Raw genomic sequence first — 27,178 nt, forward strand, 5'->3', positions numbered from 1 at the left:
GAGAGACAGAGAGGGTGCGTTCCAATATGTGACCTTGCGTCTTCCACTTGTTCTTGTGGCCTCGAACCAGGAGGTAATACATTGTGATGACATCACTGACAACAGCATTATATTTCAATATCTCAAAAAATCTCAATTGTAAAGTCATTTTCTCATTTGCAAACTAGATGGTGAATGAGGAATAGTCCCTCAAAAGTTGTTGTGGCTAGGCTGACAGCTGGGAAACTTAATTGTTTTCTCCACAGAGGCGGGGCGAGGCCACAAGCACAAGTGGAGGACAGGAGTGTGCATGTTGGAATGCACCCAGAGAGTTCGGAGGGCAACCAAAGAGCAAGTTCTCTAGGCATCTCAATCTCTCTCCTTTTGCGAAAGCCAATTGTACCCTGATCTGATTGTCGTGGTCTCGTTGTGTATTGTCAAATTAATTTGTTTTCTTAACAGTTCGACACAGATCTTTCCTGGCTCTATGACACATCTTTACTTTCTTTAGCAACAAAACAGTGACATCACATCAAGGATTAAGTTTGGTATCTGCTTTGCAGATCACTTCTTTATTTGACATAAAACATTCCCCAAAGTTTAACAAGTAAAACAATTGAAGTGCCAGTACTTACACTCAGTAAAACATGAAAGAATGTGAGCCCTCAAACTTTCTTCACATCACTGGCCTCGTAAAGTTATGGTATTACAAGGTTCCTGCACACACACACACACACCATTGCAACAAAGAATCATACCGTCTGTATCAACAAGTCACAAGTCACTCACTTGACATAAAAGGATGGCCAAAACATCAAATCTGTGCCACTCACAGCAACCTCATTTCTGAGGTTAAAAACACACATCGAAATCTTCCATTTGTGTTAGCCAATCATGTAGCCCCACTCCTTGAGTAAATGTAAGTGACCCTTTGGCGGAAATCCGTTTGTACCTCAGTTACAGTGATGAACATCATGCGCATGATATGTTTGCTGTGTAAGTGTGTGATTTTAACATTGAAATAGACGTTTATTGCTGTATTTTTTTCAATAAGTCAATATTTCCTATATTGTTGGCAATAAATCAACAAATTGGTTTATATTGGTTTATATTAAGTATGAAATATGTCTTAACTATGTGAAGCCTCTAATCTAAAAATCTATGCATGTTGCATGATGCATGTTGAAACGTTTGCAGGTGTGCTTTTCCTCTTTGTGGAGAAGACCTCTGGTGCTGATGTGGAGTTGAGGGTCCGACTAGGAGACGACATCACCCTGGAATGTGACTTTGAAGAGGAAAACTTATGGTCAATCGAATGGCACAGGAACTCATCTGAAGTGAACCAGTCACCCCTCAAGGTGGAGAGTCTCTGGACCCCTCCTCGCTACAAAATGTTACACTCTGTTGAAGTCGCCGAATCCAAAAACATTTTCCTGATGATTCAGAACATCACTGAGGATGATCTGGGTCTTTATTACTGCCTACAAGTGAGCACAGGTCGACAGGGCAAACCCATAAGTCTGTTACTACAGGGTAAGTAAAGATATTTGATATTTCTTGTAGCCTCTCTGCGCAGATGGGCCCATTCACTTTTGTTGGAAAGACTCAAAATAAACTAAATTTTAACATTATTGCTATGACATTACCGCGAGCCTTAAGTAACAGATTAGACTTGGTGACAGTAATGTTATGACATAGGCTCTGTGCAAAGGGGTTAAGGATCAATCAACATTTTGTTGGTCTTGTCTTTGACTGCATGAATTTACTTTATTTATTTGTTCTCTCTCTCTCTCTCTCTCTCTCTCTCTCTCTCTCTCTCTCTCTCTCTCCTCGTGTGTGTGTGTGTGTGTGTGTGTGTTTGTGTGTGTGTGTGTGTGTCACCCTCAGAGCCACCCCGTCCTCCTCCATCTTGTCCTCCTCTCCCTCATGATCCTGTTGTTGACTACTGGATGTTGCTGGTCATTCTGTGTCCTGTCTGTTCGCTCCTCTCGGCTGCCATCTCCTCCATCTTGGTGTTCTGCCTTTGTCACAGTAATGGTGACAGCAGTCCATATAAAATATACTTACGTATGCATCCCTTTTAATTATATTCAACATTTATGTTACAATGATTGTGGATTTGTTATTGTTGTATTTTTTTTTATCTCTAGAGGCAAACAAAAAGGAAATTCGGACACAAGCAACTACAGACTCCAGGAAACACCAAAGGCGACAGGTAGTCATTTCCCAAAAATATATCAGACTATTTCTGTTGAGTTCTGTTGAGAGATTCATAGGAACTTATCTGCAGCTGTATTTGCTTTCCCTAAAGGATGAAGATGTGTGCTATGCATCACTGGACATACCCAGCATGGGAGATAAAACAAGACCAAAGAGAAAGATTCAAAGGAACAATGAATGTAGTACCTACTCAGAAATAAGAACTACCGGTATGTAATTTGAAGGATGCAAAGATAAGATTGAGCAGCATTGATACTGTATATACTTACATAAATTGTCTTCAAACTTTTCTATAACTTTGAGCAATTTTGAGTCTGAAAACCTGTGTCAACTTCTTGTAAAAACTGATAGTTGAGACGCACATGCACGTGCACACGCACACACACACACACACACACACACACACACACACACACACACACACACACACACACACACACACACACACACACACACACACACACACAGTTCATTTAACATTTTAAGCTTCTTTTTTTTATTTTAAGGATTGATAATCGTATCAGACTTTTTTCTGTATTGAACTTTGAAGCTGTGTATGACAAATAAAGGTCAAGCATCAACATTCACTAGCTCTATAATTGGTTCATATGTTTCCACGGCTATTTTGTATCGATTGTAGCCATTTATTGCCATTTATTTATTGGTATGGTGTGTGTGTGTGTGTGTGTGTGTGTGTGTGTGTGTGTGTGTAAAATCTTGACCTCGTAGTGGTTTATCTGCTACTGTGCATCAGACCTGCAAAGGCTGCATCTTGCACAGCAGCATATTTGGGGCTGCAGACAACTCTCAACATAAGCACCTCAGCTGTGTGTGTGCTTGTTATTTAAGAACCATCCTCATTTCTCTATAAAACCTTTGCCAAATACTATTTTACACACATCATATGATTTTATTACTTTGTATTATGTATGGTTAACAGTAATATATCAGTTTAGTTTATAAACATTTTTTGTCATGACAGTCCACCTGGGAAACTCCCATTGTCATTGTGACTCAGCTCTTGTTTGGCTTTTGTTGCCGGACTGGAGGTAGATGTGCAGCCACACACTATATTGGCATTAAGAATTGCCCCCATTCATTTCTATGGATGCTTTCTGAAGTGTTTCGTGTCCTCCTATATAAAGAGTCTCTGACAGCACACAGTGCTCGCTGCACACAACGAAATTCCATTTATGCCTCACCTGTGGAAGGGGGCAGCCCCAAACAGCACCACCAAGGGAGCATTGCGGCGGGACGGAACCATGCAGGGTAAATGGTGACCCATTTTCAGAACACTTCCTGGTGATAAATAGTTAATTAGCAGTAGCCTTGAACATTAGAACAGTAGCCTTGTTCTCCCTCATGATCAATTTATTCTCATGCCAGTTCTCCATCTTCTTTTGCTAGAAGAACATTGGTGGTGGTTTTCCCCTGCTGGTAATGGAGAAGGATTCATTCAGCCTTTATTGCATGCCTCCAGTGGCACGCTGTAATAGTCATTGAAACGTTAACTACCATACTACTAAACTGCTAGTAATGCACTACAACTTAGCCATTGCTTTTCTGGTAACAGCAAATTTGCAATGTCGTGTCTTAATGGGTTAAGCAGTTGCAATATCTTTGACTACACTTTTCAAACATATCTTCTCGCACAAGGCATCTAAAACAAGTCAATTGAGTTGAACAAAAATCTGGTGCTTGAAGTAGAGACTTGCACTCACATATCATTGACATTCACCACAGGTTTACAGATTGGTAGCAGTTAAATATTAATTATAGTTCAGTCTGATCAATAGTAGTTAAAGTATACAATAATTGTAACGCTTCAGTATAATTTATAAAAATAGCAAGTGAGTATATAGCCTACTGTAGTTCCATTAAAGTGGAAAGGAAAATGTCACCCAAATTGAGTCTGTCTTTCAGCAAAAAGCCTGTATCCTTAGTAAACAACAAACAGTGGTGGACAAAGTAAAAGTAAAAGTAAAAAATAAATAAACACAGTTTCTTTCCAACACAGGTAACTTATCTGAGTAAAAAGTAGACCAATGTACTTGTCTTACGATAAGCTGGTTCTGCACAGGTTGGGTTGAGTTTGTGGTGGGTCCTTGTTAGGTTTTTATAGTTTTTCAGTAATAACAAAGTCTATCTCAATAGGTAGGCCAGGTAAAATGGAGTAAACGGTGTAACAGCTATCTAATATCATGTGCTACTGTTGTAATTACACCACGAAAGTACTTTTACTTTTACTTTGTCCACCACTGACAATAAATTATCAATAAAAAAGCTCATGGTCTAGTACCACATACTGTTATGTAGGAAAGTTGTAGGTCTATTTCTCCAATGCTTGACTGGTGGTTATCCAGGTATCATTATTATGCAAAAGCGCCCTTTTTGAACACGAAAGGCCTAAATAAGGATGTGGACACTCAGACTGTCTTCACATGTAGCTGCTTGGCCTAGTAAAGTTATCGCCAACATCAACCTGATTTCTGAGGTTAAAAAGCACTGTGAAAAATTTCCAATTGTGTTAACCAATCACTGTGCTCAACACTCCTCGTGTAGATGTGTCACTGTCAGCACATACAGATATTCGCTTCTGTTCAGCCATGAGCATCTACTACTTTCAGTGTAACAATTCTTTGGTCAAATAAATACAAATGATGACATGCAACAACAGCATTTCTCTTTCGTATTGAACAGGAAACACCAATGACTTGAGTTACGACAGCATGCTTTGCAAAGAAGACAGCACAACAACAACAGTCATATACACATACGTGGAATAACACAATCCAGAAATCCTCACTTTTGACGCTGGTGGAACAAATGCAAACTGACTTTCAAATCATATAGAGACTGGATATTTAAATTAATATTTGTATAATGTGAGAATTACACACATTACACCTGTCTACCCATAGATGGCATAGTTTTCCTTTTGCCTTTCTGTGGCAAGTGTAGAGTAGGGGACGAGACGGAGTTGGCATACACTGTACTGCCTACTGCCTCTAGTCTGATGGCAGTCTACGTTCATGTTGCTTTGCTTTGGCCAAGGTCAAGTGGGCTCCCTCCACACTATTAGTCAGACTGCATTTGTTGTCTTGTTTGGGTCTTTTTCTGAATGTCATTGTTAAAGGGACACTGTGTGAGATTTTTAGTTGTTTATTTCCAGAATCCATGCTGCCCATTCACTAATGTTACCTTTTTCATGAATACTTACCACCAGCATCAAATTCTAAGTATTCATTATGACTGGAAAAATTGCACTTTTCATTCATGAAAAAGGGGATCTTCTCCATGGTCCGCCATTTTGAATTTCCAAAAATAGCCATTTTTAGCTGCAAAAATGACTGTACTTGGACCGTAGGCCTACTAGAAAATATTTGTTTATTACTTAGTACACTTTCATGTAAAGATCAAATTTGGCAATAGGCAGCCCAGTTTCAATGAACAGCAAAGTTGCAGTACCTTGTTTGACCATTTCCTAGTGTCCCTTTAAACTCGAGAGGGTTAAACCCTCATTAAACCCTTAATGAACACCTGACATCAGCTTCCTGTCTTAACATAGTGGCTGGTCAATAGACAAGGTCACACCTTCAAATCTGTTTGATTTCCTACTCCCAAAGTGCGTTAAAACAAGGTTTGTTGAAATTCAGTTGCATTTTGTGTAATTTACCAACTCCATTTCTGATCCTTACCAACAGAGTTTATTCATACTCTTCCTTAGTAATTAACCATATTTAGCCATACAGTATTGTATACTGTAGTGTTTCTCAAACTTTTTCTGCCATTCCCCTTTTCAGAGGAAGGGTATTTGTCCTTCACTTGAGCATGAGTGAGGGGTTGGGGGTTGGGGAGGAGGGGGGTCTGGGGTGGTAGCCGCCACACACAGGAGGCCGGAGACTGCTGCTGACTTCCTGTCTTTACACTCTGACCTGTTTTCTTATGATGCTAAAACAGCAACATCAACAGTGATGGAATTGGAGAACTTGCTGTACAAGTACAGATATAATTTTCCCGAAATATTTTACCAATACATATAATCTATCTTGGTCATGATCATGTTTTAGTTGTGGGCTGATGCATCTTTGATGAGGGAAAGCTATCAATCTGTTTCTTTAACATCCCTTCATTTCTCGTAGCCTCTTACTGCAGCAGGGGTCGCCGGCGACCCTATTCACTTGCTGAAAATGCTTACCTACATCATAACATATAGTGGGCTATTCCTTATTAGTGAGTGGTGTGGTATATATTTCTTAATAAAGAAATCATTCTGTCTCCATATTTCCTGAGAACATTAAAATGTACAAATGACTTTGTTCTCAGGGCTAAACAACTACATTGTGTGAGAGTGCTAGGACTGAGGCTGCCCACTTCCTGTGTCAGAGATTTTGTTCATGATGCTAAATATGACATCAACAACTTCAAGGCCTTCAGGTGTTAAAGGTGCCGGTATGCTTGCTGCGAGCTGTAAATTACGCGCGTCACCGCGAGCAACCGGCATCACATGCTTGCTTCAAAAGCAGTTGACCAAGACACAAAATACTGGCGGACAAACTCAATGAGACACTCTTAAAAGTTGCTGCCATTGTCGTTTTCATATCAAGCACACGCGTGGAACTGCGCAGTCTATCTTACGATCGCCCCCAGTGAGTTTGAAGATAGCCTATTGCACCTGACGCACGCATTTGGCTGCCGTGTCCAACGCGCGCGAAATGGACATTAAATACGCATGTTAACGCGTTCATGAATGAATCGTGCACGCGCTCGCGTATCTTGCAGCAAGCATACCGGCACCTTTACTTTCTCCTTTGCACTGCAGATCATTTCAGAAATGAACAACATAAAACAGCCAACCCAATCTAGTACATAAATAAAAATAAAGTTCAGTTTTTCAAAGTCAAACACAACGAAACAAAGAGAACTGTGTGTATTGATTTGCAATAAGTATCAAGACTGAGAATTAGCAATCGGTTTCACTAACTTGAAAGGTAGTTGTGAAATCTGAGTGGTATGGTTTAGAAATAGTACCATGAATTAAAAAAAGAATTGCGTAAGCAATTGAAAAAAAAAACTAAATCCAAATACTCATATGATCTGTATCCGCAAATCACAATTCATTCACTTGATGCAGCAAAAGGATGGCCAAAACATCAAAGCTGTTGTGTTTTCTGAAAACATGTAGACCTACCACTCACGTCAGCCTAATTTCTGAGGTAAAAAAACCCTGAATTTTTCCATTTGTGTAAACCAATCAGTGAGCCCCACTCCTTTTGCAAGTGTATGTCGCCTTGGCGGAAATCCGCTCCTCTTCTACCCTCAGTTACAGCGATGAACATCATGCGTGTAATATGTTTGTTACATCTGAGTAAGTATGGCTTTTAGTATTGAAATTAATTGCTTTTGCTACTATTCTAGGGATTTATTTGTTCTTGAATGTAAAATCTTAATCCTTGAAGCATTGTGTGCCACTTGTAAAATGCTTGCAGGTGCACTTTTCCTCTTTGTGGAGAAGACCTCTGGTGCTGATGTGGAGTTGAGGGTCCGACCAGGAGAGGACATTGTTCTACCCTGTGACTTTAACGATGACGACATATGGGCAGTTGAATGGCATAGAAACGCCTCTGAGGTGAATCAGTCACTCCTGAGGTTGGAGGGTCACTGGACCCCGCCACGCTTCAAAATAGTATACACTCCTAGAAGCGCAAGCGAGTCCGAGCAAGCTTTCCTGATCATTCGCAACATTGCAGAAGCTGATTTGGGTCTTTATTACTGTAAAGACGTAAAAACCGGTCGAAACGGCAAAAATATTCATCTTTTTCTACAAGGTATAAGGAATTGTATTGCAACTCATGTTGTGTGTGAGATCTGAATCAAGATAATTCAGTGTGTGTGTGTGTGTGTGTGTGTGTGTGTGTGTGTGTGTGTGTGTGTGTGTGTGTGTGTGTGTGTGTGTGTGCACGTGCGTGCGTGTGTTACCTCAGAACCACCCAGTCCGCCTCCATCTTGTCCTCTTCCTGATGCTCCTGGTGATTATTACTGGATGCTGCTGGTCATTCTGTGTCCTGTGTGTTCACTCCTCTCCATCTCCATAGCCCTCTTCTCTGTCTTCTGCTACAACATTCACAAAGGTAAGCTATGTTGTTTAAGTTATACACAATCAAATACTGAATGAGTGCTTTCACAAATAGTGTTATAATTCCTTAGTCAAATAAATGAGTTGAGTTATGACAGCATGTTTGGCAAAGATGACAGCACAACGACATTAGTTTTATACACAAACGTGGAATAATGGTGCAGAGTGATCCGTCACTCGCCACCACATTTGCAGAACCCCCTAGTTTTGCCTTCAGAAGGGCACCCAGCCTCCATGACATTCTGGTGAGGAGCCACCTACCTCCAGCCACCTACCTCCAGCGGGAGACCCTCTGGATAGACAAATTAAATGCCACCACATTCCCTGGACTAAATGAAGAGATTGATTTCTCCCCTTTCCTGTAGCCTGTTTGAATATTGACTTTGCTCCTATAGGTGTGTCCTTTACTGAAGTGTTGCATTTTTCATTGGACCATGTTAAAAAATCTGAGCTGGCCCTTGCTTGCCGATTGACTTATTCATGTAAATGCGTGTCTATTTGTTCTGCTTGGTGGTGTTTTGACAATCCACCACTGAGCTTTGCTCATTGAAGAAATTCTAGGTGTGTCCAATTGCAAGACCATGTTTACTTTATGATTCTTTTTCTTTTATTTTATTTTCAATTATCATAGTTTTTTTGTTTCACCTATGGTCTTCACTGTCATTATTAGGCTCGTTCGTGACGGAGCAGTGCTGCTTTTGCTAAGCAGCGAGCATGCGCACTTTGACAGTTTGATGCATTGTGGTTAGAATTAACTAACCACAATGCATCAAACTGGCAAGGTGTGTATGCTCGCTGCTAAGCAAAAGCAGCACTGCTTTGTCACGAACGAGCCTATTGCTTGCTACGTCACTTGATTTGGTGTTAGCAAAACTAATTGGTTGTTTGGTATACCCTTATCACACCCTCCTTCCCCATTGGACAGCCAATCTGTGTCTTGGTCACATGACCCTATGTGATTTCCTTTTAAAACCACACCTGTGTTGTATTCCACCTTTACACCTTGAAAAAGACTCCTGTGTGAGAGTTGAAACGCGTCGGTGCGTGTGGAAAAAATAAATCTTTAAATAGTAGTGTTGCCTCGGGACCCTCCTTGACTGTGGAATAACACAATTCAGACATCACTATTGACAAATTAAATGCAACTGACTTACAAACCTGTGCATATTTAATCAATATTTATATAATATGTTAAAAATAGTGAAAATATCAACTGTTATATCACAAACACATTTTTTCTGTTGCTATTACATCTTACCAGCTGTAGATGGCGTAGTTTCCCTGTGCTCTTTTCTATTCTTTATTATGTGAGGTGCGACGTCTGTGTAGCGAAGGGTAGGGAGCTGTATACTGCCTATATTGCCCAGGCTGATGGCGGCCTGTGATGATGTTGCTTTTACTTCGGCCATAACTGAGTGGGCTTTGTTCAACTTCTCACTATACCCTAGTCAGACTTGCCATAGTCATCTTGTGAGTCATTCTGTGATTACATCCTACAACTTACAGCATCTTACAGCTTTGTACAAAAGCGTCAAATGTCAAAGTGCCAAATGTAATGTATAATGTAATAAATCATAGACGGATGCAAGCACTCAAACTTTTAATAGTAAGGTTAATATTTTTCAGTTGAATCCTGAATTCTTTAGACATTCATGTTCAATTCCTCTTTAAATCTTAACCCTGAACCTTACTTCGAAAAATGATTGACTCTTCTTAACAGAACCACAGAACCATTAGGTGGTTTTCAGATGGTAAAATTATTAAAAATGTCAACCATTCAACAGGCCTGTAAGACCAACGCATTAACAAAAATAACTCACCTAAATTTGGTCATAGTATATAATAACTCACCTAAATATAGTCACAGTATATTTTGATAACTGTGAATCTCTTTGTTTATCTACTTGTAACAGTGATGGGTACATAACCGCAGGGGCTCAGGGGGCTAAACTAGCGTGAGAACGTGCAGACGGATGCTGTCTGTCTTCCTGTTGTAGCCACTCAGAGTTGTTGCTCATAATGCTAAATATGACATCAACCACAAACTTCAAGGCCTTGAGGTGGTACTTTCTCTTTTGTACCCATGCAGATTACTTGGAAAGCAGAAATGAACATCTGCTACTGTTCTATCATCAATTACAGAGAGATGCATGCAATATGTTTGCTTCATCTGTGTAAGTGAATTGATTACTTTAACATTGAAAGATGTTGATTGTTGATCGATATACATAATTTTAGCTCTTCTAACTTGAGTGTAAAAGGTGTCTTTTAATTCCAGGAGGCATCTAACTCTGCAGTGGATTGATTTTGTTAAGTCCTAATATAAATTGCTTGCAGGTGTTTGCTTTCTCTTTGTGGAGAAGACTTCTGGTGCTGATGTGGAGTTTAGGGTCCGACCAGGAGACAACATCACCCTGGAATGTGACCTTGAAACAAACGTATGGGAAATCGAGTGGCATAGGAATTCCTCTGAAGTGAATCAATCATCCACCGCTTTTGAAGGTCACTGGGCGGCTGCTCGTTACAAAATATTATATGGTAGAAGCCCAGAGGGTGTCTCTAACGTTTTTCTGATGATCCGGAACATCACTCTGGGTGACCTGGGTATTTATTACTGCCAACAAGAAAATCCACCTCGGCATGGAAAAACCATTACTCTGTTGTTACAGGGTAAGTAAGGATATTACCGTAACATTCACTTGGGTTTGATTGTAGGCTACTTTTAATTTTGTATCATACTGGCTGGAGTGTGTTACTTTTTACCATAAAAATAAACTATGGGCATAGTTTTTCTACAAAGATGGAATTCAAAATGTGTCTTTATTAATGAATTGTAAAAGCACACATTCTATTCTAGCATACCTTAGTGACTGTGCCAGTAACCAGTAAGGTATCTGTATGTGTGTGTGTGTGTGTGTGTGTGTGTGTGTGTGTGTGTGTGTGTGTGTGTGTGTGTGTGTGTGTGTGTGTGTGTGTGTGTGTGTGTGTGTGTGTGTGTGTGTGTGTGTGTGTGTTTTCACCCTCAGAGCCACCCAGTCCTCCTCCATCTTGTCCTCCTCTTCCTGATGATCCTGGTGATTATTACTGGATGCTGCTGGTCATTCTGTGTCCTGTGTGTTCACTCCTCTCCATCTCCATAGCCCTCTTCTCTGTCTTCTGCTACAATCTCCACAAAAGTAAGCTGTGTTGTTAAAATTACACATGATTAAACCCTGAATGAGTGCTTTTACAAATAGTATAACAATTCTTTTGTCAAATAAATGAAAATGGTGAACAACAGCAACAACAGCATTTCTCTTTCTCATTGAACAGGAAACAACAATGACTTGAGTTATGACAGCATGTTTGACAAAGACGACAGCACGACAACATTAGTTTTATACACATACGTGGAATAACAACGCTGCTGACGTAACAAATGAAATGCAACTGTCTTTAAAAGCCTACAGAGATTTGTGGATATTTGATCATTATTTGTACAATATGTGAATTCAATGGTTGTTATCAACATGATTCTTTCACGCGTGACTTGTGCCAGTATCACTGAAAATAGTGGAAAAACGTCAAATGTGTCATAAATTGTTGGTTGCTATTACACCAGTCTACCTGTAGATGACATAGTTTCCCTTTGCTCTTTTCTGTTCTTTATTATGTGAGGTGTGACTGATGACTTCTGTGTAGGTCTATACATGAGTTTTTTTTTTTTTGTTTGTTTAGGGGAGGAGATGGAGATGTCTCATAGCAGGCCTATTGCCCTGGCTGATGGCAGCCTGATGTTGATATTGCTTGCTTTTGCTTTGGTCATGACTGAGTGGGCTTCGGTCTCTCTATACCTAAGTCAGACCTAGCCTGCCATAGTCATCTTGTTAATATGTGTGTTCATCTTTTCCTGTAATTCCTCATTATATGAAACTTATAAATACCCCCAGGGAACCACTGCTTGTCTATAAATCTTGTGCCTGGTCAAAAAAGAGAAAGTGTCTGCTTCAAATAAAACACAAAATATGTTTTGTTGAAATGGTGTTTTTTTGGGGGGGGGGTTGTTTACCTACTCAATTTTGGATCCTAATCAGATCTTGAAATAGAACCATACAGTAACCAAATAAATAAAATAAAATGATACTTAAACCATTAAAATATGTCATTATACCTATGTCTTTTTCCAATGTGTTTGATGCAACCCATTACTTCAGTATGACTATAACAAATAACAAAAAGTATATACAATTGATATTTCGTATATCTCCAAGCAGAAAGCCCACCTGGGAAACTCCATCTCCCATTGTCGGAAGCTTCGTGTTTCGGGTTTGCGTTTCGGAGGCGACTGCCTAGGCCTAGTTGTGACACAGCACTCCACAGCACACAAGTGTTCACTGCACACAACAAAATTGCATTTTATGCCTCACCCGTGCAAGGGGGCAGCCCCCAATGGCGCCCCAAGGGAGCAGTGCGGCGGGACGGTACCATGCTCAGGGTACCTCAGTCATGGAGGAGGATGGGGGAGAGCACTGGTTGATTACCCCCCCCCAACCTGGCAAGGTCGGGAGTCGAACCGACAACCTTTGCGCTTCAAGTCTGACGCCCTAACTGCTTACCCATGACTGCCCTCGCTTACCCATGACTGCCCTTAAACAATATGACACTAGGGATGGGAGTGGGAGTTGGTAACGGATATCGCTATGGGTGATGTTCGGCCATGAGGAGGCCCTCAGCTGCTGACTTCCTGTCTTTACACTCAGAGCTGCTGGTTATGATGCTAAAAACATTCACATCAACCACACACTTTAAAGGCCTTCAGTTGGTACTCTCAGCTTTGTTTCTATGCGGATGACAGCTTTATTTTTTGCAATGCACACACACCTGAAACATAATGTTAATAAAATTTGAGTGGGATTCATTTAAGTAGATGTAAGGAATGGCCCCAGCTTATCTGAAGGACATACTAAGGTCGAATGTTCCTGCCATGGAACTGCGCGCCTCCAACACAAACCGCGATCAGTCAAAACTGGTCTCTGTCATTGCTCCTCAGTTCCTTGTTCCTTCCAGAAGCTACAAGTCTCTCAACCTTCAAGGAGCAAGTAGACTCTATCGTGACTATTTACTACACTGATGTCTGAGCTGGCCCAGACCCGGCGTAGACTCTGGCATGTTGTGTGTTGGGTATGTTGCTATGTGTGTATGTGTCTCTACTCTACTTAACCCTGTGCTAATGCTAATGTACTTAAAGAAACTAACCTCACTATGCATTTGCACCTATTGTTCTGTTTACTTCCTCTGCACTTTGTATCTGCAAGTGTTGTATTCTGTGATTACATCCTTGGTTCTAAGTCGCTTTGTATAGAAGTCTCTGCCAAATGTAATGTAATAAATCATAGACATAGACGGATGCAAGCACTCAAAATTTCATCACATAGCCAAGGTAAAGATTTTTCAGTTGAATCTTGAATTCTGTTGGCCTGTTCACACAATAAATTCATGTTTAATTCCTCTTTAAATCTTATCCCTAACCCCAACTTCAAAACAAAACAAAATACCTGCCTCTGAAGAGAACCACAGAACCATTAGGTGTTTATTTTCAGATGGTAAATTTATGAAAATGTCAACCATTCAACAGGCCTTTAAGACCAACGCGTGAACAAAAATAACTCACCTACTGTAAATATGGTCATAGTATATAATAACTCACCTAAATATAGTCACAGTATATTTTGATAACTGTGAATCTCTTTGTTTATCTACTTGTAACAGTGATGGGTACATAACCACAGGGGCTCAGGGGGCTAAACTAGCGTGAGAACGTGCAGACGGATGCTGTCTGTCTTCCTGTTGTACCGACTCATAGCTGTTGTTCGTGATGCTACAAATGACATCAACCACAAACTTCAAGATCTTCAGGTGACACTTCCTGATTTGTACCCATGCAGATTACTTGGAAAGCAGAAATGAACATCTGCTACTGTTCTATCATCAATTACAGAGAGATGTACATCATGCATGCAATATGTTTGCTTCATCTGTGTAAGTGTATTGATTACTTTAACATTGAAAGATGTTGATCGATATATATATAATTTTAGCTCTTCTAACTTGAGTGTAAAAGGTGTTTTTTAATTCCAGGAGGCATCTAACTCTGCAGTGGATTGATTTTGTTAAGTCCTAATATAAATTGCTTGCAGGTGTTTGCTTTCTCTTTGTGGAGAAGACTTCTGGTGCTGATGTGGAGTTTAGGGTCCGACCAGGAGACAACATCACCCTGGAATGTGACCTTGAAACAAACGTATGGGAAATCGAGTGGCATAGGAATTCCTCTGAAGTGAATCAATCATCCACCGCTTTTGAAGGTCACTGGACGGCTGCTCGTTACAAACTATTATATGATAGAAGCCCAGAGGGTGTCTCTAACGTTTTTCTGATGATCCGGAACATCACTCTGGGTGACCTGGGTCTTTATTACTGCCAACAAGAAAATCCACCTCGGCATGGAAAAACCATTACTCTGTTGTTACAGGGTAAGTAAGGATATTAACATTCACTTGGGTTTGATTGTAGGCTACTTGTCTTTTTAATTTTGTAAAATAAACTATGGGCATAGTTTTTCTACAAAGATGGAATTCAAAATGTGTCTTTATTAATGAATTGTAAAAGCACACATTCTATTCTAGCATACCTTAGTGACTGTGCCAGTAACCAGTAAGGTATCTGTGTGTGTGTGTGTGTGTGTGTGTGTGTGTGTGTGTGTGTGTGTGTGTGTGTGTGTGTGTGTGTGTGTGTGTGTGTGTGTGTGTGTGTGTGTGTGTGTGTGTGTGTGTGTGTGTGTTTTCACCCTCAGAGCCACCACCCAGTCCTCCTCCATCTTGTCCTCCTCTTCCTGACTGTGGTGACAGTTGGATGCTGCTGGTCATTCTGTGTCCTGTCTGTTCACTCCTCTCTGCTGTCATCTCCTCCATCTTCGTGTTCTGTCTATGTCACAGTAAAGGTGACAGCAGTCCATATAGAATATACTTAAGTATGCATCCCTTTCAATTATTGCCATCATTTATGTTACAATGATTGTGGATTTGTTATTGCTGTATTGATGTCTAGTGTCCAACAAAATGGAAATCAAGACAAGTGCAACTGCAGACTCCAGGAAACACCAATGGCAACAGGTATTAATTCCTTACTGTAAGAATGTATCAGACTATTTCCGCTGAGGTTCACATTGGGAACTTATCTGCAGCTGTATTTGCTTCCCCTTAAGGATGAAGATGTGTGCTATGCATCACTGGACATACCCAGCATGGGAGAAAACCCAAGACCAAAGAGAAAGATACAACAGAACAATGAGTGTAGTACCTACTCAGACATAAGAACTACTGCTATGTAATGTGAAGGATGCAGGCAAATAAGATTGAGCAGCCTTAGTACTGTACTGTATATACGTGTACAAATAGTACACCAGACCTACAGATAGTACACCTTTTCTGTAACTTTGAGTTGTTCTCAATGTGAAAAACTGAGTCATCTTCTTAAAAAAATTAAGGCTGTGAAATTACAAAACACACACGGACACACGTACGCACACACGCATGCGAGCACTTTAGTGGACATTTTAGACGTTTTTTAGGATTGAAGGTCCTATCAGCAGAGTGCTGGGCATGCCATTGAGGACGTAGGGACACCAGCGTCTTTCCTGGGATTTATTTTCGTTTGTTTGTTTATTTTGAGTCCACCCTACGAGCTCTGTGTTAGAAACCTCATTGGTTTCACAATGTGGAGTGTAGGCCTATTTCTTAAAAAATCTGCCATATCAGTGGGAGTGTTTAGAAGCCTTACCTGCTTTGCACCTTTTGCCGCTCATTATGAGTGATCACTGTCGATCACTGCTCGATAGTGATCACTGTTGTTACATAGCGCCAATGGAATTGTGAGTATACCAGTAACCTCCTGTCTAAGTTAAACATTTAAGTATCAGATATGAAAATAGAAAAATAAAAAGATATGTTTTGCCACAGTTGTGCCCTCATTAATCATCCAAAACCTGCCAAAGAAAGTGTTGTGCATATCACACTGTTGTGTATGCTAATGCACCAGTAAGAGTACTTTTATTATGAAGTCACTGTTCAATTTGTGAGTGATGTGTGTGCGCATGCGTGGTGTAAGCGTGAATGGCAGAGTTAACTAAAGCTTTGTGTTAATCAGTACCTGTGCCTCTGCAAGTGTTATTTATACACAATATTAGCGACGGGGATGGCCGACTTTGGCCCCCACCGCACAAGTCTTGCTAGTTCCTGGAGATCCTCCAGTCCCGTGGACGAACTGGTTTGAAAGTTTCAGAGTTTATCTGACTGCCTTAGATTACGATGGTGTGGGGGACAAGAGGAAGATGGCTCTCTTGCAACACTGCCTTGGAGTAGAAGGCCAACGCATCTATCGAACTCTTGGTACTGCAAAGACATATGCTGAGGCTGTCACACTGCTGACGAAACATTTCACAGGCCACCAACGGATTCTCCTCCGACGTTACCAACTACGAAAGCGGCTGCAGTGCCCTGGCGAGTCGGTGCGAACCTACATCACAAATCTGAAGGACATGGCACGCTTCTGTGAGTATGGCGTTTTGCAAGACCAAATAACTCGAGACCAGCTAATTGAAGGAACATTGTGTGAGAAAACGAGGGAAAAACTGCTACTAAAAGAGGATACGTTCACACTGGTTAAAGCAACTGAAATTGCGATGCAAGTAGAGACTGCAATGGAATGCACTGCACTGATAGCTGGCGCACGAGCTAATGTTGACACGGCTGCGCGGCAAATCCAGCCTACGTGCCACACGCATTATGACACAGACTCCGCTAGCCAATGCCAGTCAGAGCTTCCCGTTCAGTTCACCCAGAGGCGGCAAGGGCGTGTTTCAGACGGGTGTGGAAACTGTGGCTCTAAATCACACAGCTCAAAAGCACTGCTAGAGGACAAACATGCCCTGCTAGAGGACAAACATGTCGAAATTGTCTGAAACAAAACCATTTTGCTAAAGTCTGCCGTTCTGCCCCTGCTGCTTCAGGCCAACCTGTGAGTTCCTCTTCAGCCCAGCGCACATATACAGAGATCAGAACAGTGACAGCAGGCCAGGTAGCATTCAAAACATGTACTGTTCAATTGGCTGATGTGACTTTGCCACTATTACTGGACACTGGTGCAGCAGCATCACTGCTGAATGCAACCACTTACCACAAGTTTTTCTCACACATGCCACTAGCCAGCTCCGCCACTGCCCTGTGTGGTTATGACTCCTCCAAGATCGATATCCTGGGTGTGCTCCGCGTTCCTGTGCACTATGGCTCCAAGCATCTGCTTTCATTTCCATTCCACATTGCCAGGCGGGGGGCCAACCTTTTGGGCCTGGACCTGTTCACTGCCCTTGGGTTCACCCTCAGGGATGACGCTGGCTCAGACATACAGCACATCACCTCCTCCTGGCAGCAGAAATGGCCGGTGTTGTTCGATGGTCTGGGCTGCCTTACGGCCTTCACACACAGGCCGCTGACGAAACCCGACGTGCCACCCGTCATTCAGCCGCTGCGCAGGATCCCGCTCGCCCTGAGAGAGGATGTCACCCAGGAACTCGGTACACTCCTGGAGCAGGGCATTATCGAGCCAGTCAATGCTGCCCCCTGGATTTCGAACATAGTCGTGGCCAAGAAGAAATCGGGGGGGATAAGAGTGTGTGTGGATCTGCGCCAAGCAAACAAGGCAGTCATTCCAGACCGCTACCCCCTGCCCACGGCAGAGGAACTGACGGCCCATTTTTATGGCTCTACAGTTTTCACAAAACTCGATCTACGCCAAGGATATCTTCAGGTGCCACTCCATCCAGCCAGCAGAGACCTCATAAGTTTTGTGACGCACATGGGGGTGTTTCGCTATACCCGAATGCCGTTTGGGTTAAGCTGTGCCCCCAGCTGCTTCCAGAAGGTGATGAGCACGATCCTGGCTGGCATACCTGGCGTATCAGTCTTTCTGGACGACATAGTGGTGTATGCCCCAGATACAGAATCACACAACAACCGTCTACAGAGAGTGGCTGAAGCCCTGTTGCACAACAACCTCACCCTGAATGCAGCAAAGTGCAGCTTTGCGGGTCCCGCCATTGATTTCGTGGGGTTCAACTTGTCTGCCAAGGGCATTGCTCCCCTACAGTCGAATGTTGACGCCATACATAAAATCCCAGAGCCAACCTCAGCCTCCGAAGTGGCCTCATTTCTCGGCATGACGGCCTACTACCTCCGCTTCCTGCCCAATTACTCCCAGACTACAGCACTTCTCCGTCAATTGCTGAAGAAGGACGAGCCATGGCAGTGGACCACTGCATGCTCCCAGTCGGTGCGGCGACTGAAGGCTCAGCTCACCACGCCTCCTGTCCTAGCTCACTTCAGCCCAGATTGCCAAACACTGGTCACCTGTGACGCCTCTGACAGGGCGATCGGAGCGGTCCTGTCACAGGTGCAGGACGGACTGGAGAGACCAGTAGCTTTTGCCTCAAGGGCATTATCCCCAACTGAACAACGCTACTCGGTGGGTGAGCGTGAGGCGCTTGCTTGTGTTTGGGCTTCAGAGAGATGGCACCTCTACCTGTATGGCCGGCACTTCACCATCAGAACTGACCATCAAGCCCTGACTACACTACTGTCAGCTTCAGGCTCAGGCCACAAACCGCTACGCCTCTACAGATGGGGAGAACGGCTGAGACAGTACGACTACGAGCTGAAATTCACCCCAGGGAGACACAACGTAGTCGCCGACCTCCTCTCCCGTTCCATTGATAATGCAGCACCAGCCGTCTTTCCTGAGGATGACACAGAGCCTGAACTCATCCAGATGCTACACACACCATTGCAACCAGCTGTGTCCTTGGAGGAGCTGAAACAAAAATCAGAGCGTGACGACACTCTGACCACTCTACGAACATACATTCGCTGCGGATGGCCAAAGAAGGTGCCTGAAGAGCTCGTGCCATTCTCACAACTACGAGATGAACTCTCATGCTGGGGTGAAGTGTGCGTCTCCAGAGGTCTTTGCACAGTGGTGCCAAGTAGCCTGCAGGCCCGCGTCCTGTCAATGGCGCACGAAGGGCACCTCGGCATCGTGAAACTGAAACAGCGGTGCCGAGATCTCATCTGGTGGCCAGGCATCGATCGCGAAATCGAAGCACTTTGCAAGGACTGTGAACCATGCCTCCTGAGTGGGAAGACGGGATCTCCAGCACCAACGCCCCTACAGCCTGTCCCATGGCCGTCTCGTCCATGGGAGCACCTCCAGCTCGACATCTGCGGAGAGGTCCACGGCCGCGGAATACCTCACCATCAGCGCTTTCTGGTGGTGTTGTGCGACCTACATTCAAAGTGGCCTGAAGTGGACATGTTAAGCACACTGTTCGCTCGCTGGGGTATGCCTCGCGCCATCACGACAGATAACGGGCCCCAATTTACTTCGGCAGACTTTTCCCAGTTTCTCAGGGATAGGGGTATCAAGCACATTCGCACAGCGTTTTACAACCCACAAGCAAACGGCGGGGTAGAGCGCTTTAATCAAAGCCTGAAGAACGGCATTCGTGCACACTTGGCTCAAGGATGTGCATTTCAGACCGCTCTTAACCAGACCCTGATGCACTACAGAGCGAGTCAACACACTGCCACTGGAGCGTCTCCAGCGTTTCTGATGCTGGGCCGGGAAATGGAGCTGCCTTTGGACAGGTTCAAGGCACAAGGTGTGGCAGCATCTGCAAGGGGCCATGACAAAGAGCAAGTGGAAAAGTCGGTGCACAGACACCAGCAAAAGATGCAACAGTACTTCAACAAGAAACACAGGGCCAAGGACACTAACATCACAACAGGTGACTGGGTCAGAGCTCGCAGACCCCATCGGAACAACAAGATGGCTTCATTCTGGAGTCGACCCTGTCAGGTCCAACGGCAGCTGGGGCCATCTACATTCCAACTTAGCGACGGATCACGCTGGCATGCTAAACGGCTGAGGAAAGTGCAGCGTCCAGGGGAGGGAATGGTGGCTTCACAGGCATCGGCCTGTTCTGCACAGCTATCTGATCTAGCACAAGGGACATTCACTACTGAAGACCTACAGCCACCAGTGCCTCAGCGTCCACAAGTGGTGCCTGATGCACAGCCAGAGTTGGGTCCTGACAATCCCTCGGCCCCAGAGCTGGGGCCTGCCCCAGGGTTGGGTCTGAGTGCAGCCGAGGAGCCGCAACCAGCAGATGGGGAAGGCCGCCCTGCTCGTGCCAGGGTCCGCCCCTCACACTTGGATGACTTTGTAACAGAGTTTTGATTTAAATTTCAGTTTATGCCTATGGCAAGTGTGTTATGCAGCTATGCATTGAGTTAGTTCAGAAGGATGGTTCTTGGAGGGGAGGGGGAAATGTTGTGTATGCTAATGCACCAGTAAGAGTACTTTTAAGTCACTGTTCAATGTGTGAGTGATGTGTGTGCGCATGCGTGGTGTAAGCGTGAATGGCAGAGTTAACTAAAGTTTCGTCTTAACCAGTACCTGTGCCTCCGCATCTGTTATTAATACACAATACACACCTCAACATTAACTCAGGCCATTTGTGAAGTCTTTACGAGAAAAACAGAAAAAATTAACTTTAAGCCTCGTGGTGCCTTTACGAATAGCCTCGTTTCTCGTGGTTGGGCGACGAAAGGGGGAACTGACAATTGGGGTAGTTTGGTTCTGGGGGGAAGAATAATGCGAACGGACGTCAACAATCAAGCGCGCCTGAAGGCTAACTGGAAACGATGGTAATCAAACATTTCAAACAAGTGATTTACGGTTACGTTTAGGGTAAAGTTTAGGGTTAGGTTAGGGTTAGGGTTAAGGTTAGGGTTAGGGTTAGGTTTAGGGTTAAGGTTAGGGATCAGTGGTGTAGTCTACGTAGAATGCGGTACGGAGTATACCCACTTCTAAATTTAAGGGATTTCAGTAAACCCACTTAAAATTGATTGATCAATTGTTTTGAATAGCACAGGTAGCCCCTTAATGCGCGCCGTACCTCCTGTGGCACGCTGTAATAGACATTGAAAGTTAACTGCTATAGTACTACACTACTATGACAGTGCACGGAGCCTTTAGTAATACATTACGGCTTGGTCATTGCCATTCTGGTAACAGCTAATTTATAAAGGCGTGTCTTAAGGGGATATATACAGTATACCCACTTCAAAAAATGCTCAAGTATACAGTATACCCATCATAAAAAGTAGACTACACCACTGTTAGGGATAATGTTGGAGGAAGGGAGACATGGCATGAAGCTGACACAACGACAGCGCTCCCCTTCCGGAATGCACGCACGCTGCTCGGGTGGTCTCTCTCTCTCACTCGCTCTCTCTCACCCTCTCTCTCACCCACTCTCGACGACAGCACGTTGCCCAACAACGAAAAATGAGGCTATATCTTAGCGGCACCACGAAGCATGTAGTTGATTTTTCCCGAGAATGGGCTCCACACCTGGGTTATCTGACTTAATATTTATAAAATTTGAAGTGGCCCCTCAAATGAAAAAGGTTCCCCACCCCTGTGCAAACTGGAGTCTTTTAAGGTCAGGGGCTGATGCATAACTCAGCAGATAAATGCAAATGTACCTGTAGGCTATGCATTAAACATGTGTCAGAAGACTGTGAGCGTGTTCCATTCTCCACCCTCTGCACTGTGTACTGTGATACAGTGCACTTTCCACCCTCAACTTAACGGCTAAATTTGAGGGTGAAGTGCAGGTCCAATTCACGTTCTGTCTGATACACTTCACGGAAATGACGGTTGTCGCGTGTCATCAGAGTTTACCAACCGCCAATATATACAATTCATCACGGAAAACACTGTTCCTTATGTTGACCATTTTAAAAGTTACTCCTTTCTCTGATACACATGGCTATTGTCTTTGGAATCAAAGCTATGCTGTCATCACAGAGATTCGGCAGTTTGACCAATCTGACACGCAACCAGAGAGGAAACTACGTAACAAACATGGCGGCCGTTGAGTGCGAAAAGTGTACATAACTCCACACTTCAAAAAATGGCCGGTTTGAGGGCGTTATCCGGGTAGTTTACAGTACACTTCACCGCCGCGATTAGAAATGGAACCGCCCTGCGTACCCAAACACAGTGCGGGAAGGGCGGAAAGTACGAAGATTGGAACAGCCTCTGAGTCTACTGATTTGCAAAAAGTATCAAGGCTGAGAATGAGTGATAGGTTTCGTAACTTGGGTTAGAGTTAGGGTTAGGGTTAGAAATAGTGCCACAGATAACATTTTTTTACATAAGCAATTGATAAAAAAAACATAAACCAATCCAACGACTCATATGGTCTGTACAAGACCCATGCCACTCACTTGAAGCAGCTAAAGGATGGCCAAACCATCAAAGCTCTTGTGTTTTCTGTAAGACCTCGACCACACGTGTAAACCTCATTTCTGAGGTTTAAAAAAAACATTTTCCATTTGTGGAAACCAACCACATAGGCCCACTCCTTTTGTAATGTAAGTGTATGACCCTTGGTGGAAATCCGCTTCTGTTCTTCCCACAGTTACAGCGATGATGAACATCATGCATGTGATATGTTTGCTCTATCTGAGTAAGTATCCTATGGGTTTTAAAAATGTAAAAATTGTATTGGTTCTCGAGTGTAAAATGTGTCTTTTACATCTACACTGTAGAAAATAAGGCATAGACTAAACTTCCAAAAGTTAGTGTCCGGGCTACCTGACTTTTGAAAGTTGCGGGAAATTCAAATAATATCAGTAAGATTGGTCGACTTATAAATGTCCGGCAGCCCAGACACTGACTTGTGTGAGCTTAAACCATGCTTTAACTGACTATATTGTGAGTTGGCTGATGGGTATTTGTGAACAGATTGTTAAATGTTTGCAGGTGCACTTTTTCTCTATGTGAAATTCTTGCCATGCAGGTGTGCTTTTTGTGCTTGTTGAGAAGACCTCTAGTGCTGATATGGAGTTTAGGGTCCGACCAGGCGACGACATCACCCTGGAATGTGACTTTGAAGAGGCAAACTCATGGGCCATTGAATGGCACAGGAACTCATCTGAAGTTAATCAATCATCCCTCGTTGTGGAGGGTCCTCGGACCCCACCTCACTTCAAAATATTATACAGTGATAAAGGCAGAATCAGTGATTCTAGAAGCGTTTTCCTGCTCATTCGGAACATCACTGAAAACGATCCGGGTCTTTATTACTGCCTACACGTGAGCACAGGTCACCAGGGGAAGATAATTAATCTGCTGTTACAGGGTAAGAAATGGCAACTACACAATAGTTATTCTTTTGTGTTTGACTGTATGCATTTTATTTTTGTGTTGATGTTATTATGAAATGTTTCTATTTGCATATAACTTACACATATTTTATAGTATGTGTTCACAAGGTTGCCTCAGTGATGTCTGTAGCAACAAAATTTAGATTGTTCTATGTGTGTGCACTGTCTATTCACCCCCAGAGCCACCACCCAGTTCTCCTCCATCGTGTCCTCCTCTTCCTGACTGTGGTGACTGTTGGATGCTGCTGGTCATTCTGTGTCCTGTGTGTTCACTCCTCTCTTCTGTCATCTCCTCCATCTTCGTGTTCTGCCTGTGTCACAAAAAAGGTGACAATATTCTATTTACATCCCTTTCCCTCCAGTATATTTGTTACAATTATTACAGCTGTTTATTGCTGGAATGGGGTTGTTTGTTCAACTGCAGACTCAAACATAAAGGGTTTTCATGCAGCTGCAACAGCAGACTCAAGCAGACTCCATCAAAGGCAACAGGTAGGCATTTCCTAAATCTTTAGAGGATATTGTATTTAAACTCACATTGAGAACTTATCCTTTATAAATGCATCTGTTTTCCCTTAAGAATGAAGACCTGTGCTATGCATCACTGGATACACCTAGTATGAGAGAAATCCCAAGACCGAAGAGAAAAATACAAAGCAACGAGTGTAGTACCTACTCCGACATAAGAACTGGCGCTAGGCCTATGTAATATGATGGATGCAAGGCAAGTTCAAGAGCAATATTGATAGGCCGCCATGTTGTACATAAAATTGTCTCATTGTAAAATCAGCATTAAACTTTTTTGTAACGTTGATAAGTTTTGAATGAGAAAACCTGTCAACTTCTTTGTTGAGAAAATGAAGGCTATGAAATACAAAAGCATGCATGCACACACACACACACACACACACAAAATATATGGTGCCATTCCACTTATAGATGACATAGTTTCCCTTTGCTCTTTTCTGCTCTGCAGGCTACTATGTGAGGTGTGACCTGTGTGTATAGCAGGGGATGAGATGCTGTGTCATACTGTATATTGCCCAGACGGATGGAGGTCTGCGTTGATGTTCTTTGCTTTTGCCAAGACTTACAGGTAGTATTTCTTTAGAGTTGTCTTCGTCACCTTGTTTGGATATGTCCATCTTTTTCTGTATTTGTTAATATTATTAAACCTTTAATGAACACCATGGCATCAGCGTCCCGTCTTTGCATTAAGTGGCTGGTCAATAGACAAGGTCACTCCTTCAAATAGTAGATGCTTAATTTTCTACCATGTTGGCATATAATATAAATAAAATATGGCTTGTTGAAATTCAGTTGCATTTTGTATAGTTTGCCAACTCCCTTTTTGATCCTAACAGTCTATTAGTCTCTCTTAGTAATTAATCATATTATTTAGCCATAGTCATACAGTCTACGGCAATTGAGCAAACACAGTCTTTCTTTAATGTGTTTGCCACCACCTCAACCTTCAGCAAAAATGTCCTTCAAGTGAGCATGAGTGACATGTTGGGGGTTGGGGAGGAGAGAGGTCTGGGGCGGCTGGCTGCTGACTTCCTGTCTTTACACTCAGAGCTGTTTTCTTCATGATGCTAAAACAGTGACATCAACCACAAACTTCAAAGGCGTCAGTCAGTACTATCACCTTTCTACTGTCTTTCTACTGTCTTTCTACTGTTTATTTAAACTTATGTGGACGTTTCTTAAATAATAAAACAGCTGGCTTAGAAGTTATGGTATTGCATGGTTCCTTAACAGACATACACGCACACACACACGCCACATCAACATGTAAGCTTTTACGACCGCTCAAACTCGGTATACTTTCAGAATATCTGCTGCCGGTCGGTGGCAGATGACATGTGCAATAGCTAATCACATGGGGTTGCTAGAGTCCGCGCCACTTGATCCTACAGGCTGCAAAGCAGAACATATTGTCTTGAAGAGCTGTGCATGTATACAGTTCAAAATTAGCAGTAAGAAAACACTGTTTTACAGTGTCGCTGTCATCTATATGGCCAATCTGAGATAGCCATTATATCTGGTTTTAGTTACGATTCCAACCATATTTGTGTCTCCCTTAGTTGTCCCATTCTTGTTTTTCCCATTCATTCGGAGATGCCCATGGTCTTCCTAATCTGAAATAGCTGCCCTGAGGAGTCACCAATATGGCCGCAGAGTGAATGGGAGTCTCCCAGGTGGACTTTCAATAATAAAGTTACTAACTAAAATTATACATTATTGTTAACCTTAATACAAAATAATAAAAATCATATGATGCATGTGTAGAATAGTATTTGGCAAAGGTTTTATAGAGAAATGAGGATGGCTTTTAAGTAACAAGCAGACACACAGCTGAGGTGCTTATGTCGAGAGTTGTCTGCAGCCCCAATATGCTGCTGTGCAAGATGCAACCTTTGCAGGTCAGTGGCTGATACATGACTAGCAGCAGATAAACCACTACACACGAGGTCAAGGTTGCAAACACACACACACACACACACACACACACACACACACACACACACACACACACAGAGGCTATTCTAGGGTAATGTGGGGCCCCAAGCGAAAATTCAAAAGAATGAACTCGGCACTAAAGTGTGAGCTGTTTACTCTAAAAGGGGCTTTGGGGCCCCAAAGCGGCTGCCTGCCTGGTGACAAGATGCGTCTCTGCACACACAAACACACACACACACACACGCGCGCGCACACACACACACACACACACACACACACACACACACACACACACACACACACACACACACACACACACACACACACACACACACACACACACACACATACACACACACACACACACACACACACACACTCATTTCACTATAAATATTCACATTCTTTAAAGTTACAGGTCACTCACTTGAAAGAGGATGTCCAAAACATAAGTGTTTTTTCCTTAAACATGTATGGTATGCTACCACTCACGTCAACCTCATTTTTGAGGTTAAAAAAAAGTTAACCAATCACTGAGCTCCACTCCTTGTGTAAATGTAAGTGCATCACCACTTGGCGGAAGTCCGCGTCTGTTCATCTCCCCTCAGTTACAGCGCTGAACAATATGCTACATCTGTGTATGTTTGCTACATCTGTGTAAGTGTATGGGTTTTAACAGTGAGATAAATAGTTATTGATATGGTTTCAGATCTGCTGTCTTGTGTAAAGGTGTGGGAAAATGCATGAAGGTGTAAAATCTGAGGCATCTGACTGTGGTTGTTAGGTTGAACGGTCAGTTGGGTTGAATGGTGGTACTAGGCCTATTCATGCATCGTATTAATGTTAAACACTTGCAGGTGTGCTGTTCCTCTTTGAAGAGAAGACCTCTGGTGCTGATGTGGAGTTAAGGGTTCGACCAGGAGACAACATCACCCTTCACTGCAGGCACGTGCACTCCAATACGGCAGGGGAGGCTGTGCCTCACCTGTCTCTTCTAGACTTCATGAGAATGATGAGATGCAGTAAATGTGAATAATAGTAACAATAATAACTA

General features: G+C 43.0%; 1 long non-coding RNA gene across 1 annotated transcript; it reads left to right on the top strand.

The window, feature by feature from the left end:
* Positions 1-15,170: 15,170 nt before the first annotated feature.
* Positions 15,171-15,725, top strand: LOC134458921 (uncharacterized). The gene is made up of 3 exons (XR_010036697.1): positions 15,171-15,311; positions 15,419-15,483; positions 15,576-15,725. It is a non-coding gene; the product is annotated as an uncharacterized LOC134458921 (long non-coding RNA).
* Positions 15,726-27,178: the final 11,453 nt, after the last annotated feature.

The sequence above is a fragment of the Engraulis encrasicolus genome, chromosome 11 (assembly GCF_034702125.1).
Source record: "Engraulis encrasicolus isolate BLACKSEA-1 chromosome 11, IST_EnEncr_1.0, whole genome shotgun sequence".
Lineage (NCBI taxonomy): Eukaryota > Metazoa > Chordata > Actinopteri > Clupeiformes > Engraulidae > Engraulis > Engraulis encrasicolus.